Source organism: Nannochloropsis gaditana (genome assembly GCF_000240725.1).
Source record: "Nannochloropsis gaditana CCMP526 unplaced genomic scaffold scaffold427, whole genome shotgun sequence".
Lineage (NCBI taxonomy): Eukaryota > Eustigmatophyceae > Eustigmatales > Monodopsidaceae > Microchloropsis > Microchloropsis gaditana.
This window is the reverse complement of record NW_005803526.1, coordinates 1-744: the sequence shown is the minus strand read 5'-3', so window position 1 is coordinate 744 and position 744 is coordinate 1.

Genomic DNA, 744 nt, shown 5'->3' with positions numbered 1-744 from the left:
TGCCGTGGGCCTCCTCCTCCTCTCTTCTTCGGTCCTCCCTGGCCACGTGATGCTCAGCCAGAGTCTGCGTCGACAGCTCTTGCTTCAAGCTTTCGACGCCGTCCGCCTCCGCCTCTTGACCCTGGCCTACGATCCTCCCGCCTGCCCCTCCCACATCCTCCTTCGACCCGTCCAATGGATCCACGCCCCGCCCGACGCGCTCGTGCCGGGGCGAATCTCCCAGATTCCCGGAGATGAGCCAGGGATGGGGGAGGAAGAGGCTTTCTTGGCCGGGGGCCGAGGCACCGGGGTCTTGCTCCCCCTCGCCCTGCGTCCCGGGAAAAAACTTTCTCAGCGACGACGCGCACCACCACGGCCACAACAACAGCCCCAGGACCCAAGCTCCGAGGTAGAGACGACGCGCACCTGTGCCATTGGGGAGGCGGGTGCTGTCGGACAGGCTGTGGGCGCCGCCTTCCGGGCCTACCTGGACACCGAACGGGCCCAGACAGGGAGCCACGGCGTCTTCCTAGCCGACGGTGCGCTTCTCCTCCTTTCCCTCCCCCTCCCGGCACCGGCTGCCACGGCCACGGGTGACACGCCCGCGCCACGTTTCCTGGCCTGCGTCCTCTCCCTTCCGCCCACGGACGAAGGCCGTACGACCCCTGTCTACATCGGCCTCTACGGAGTGCCCTCCACCCTGCGGATCGGAACGGTGCTGCCCCGCGCGTGGATGACGGAGGACCATGAGGAAGTGTACGGGGT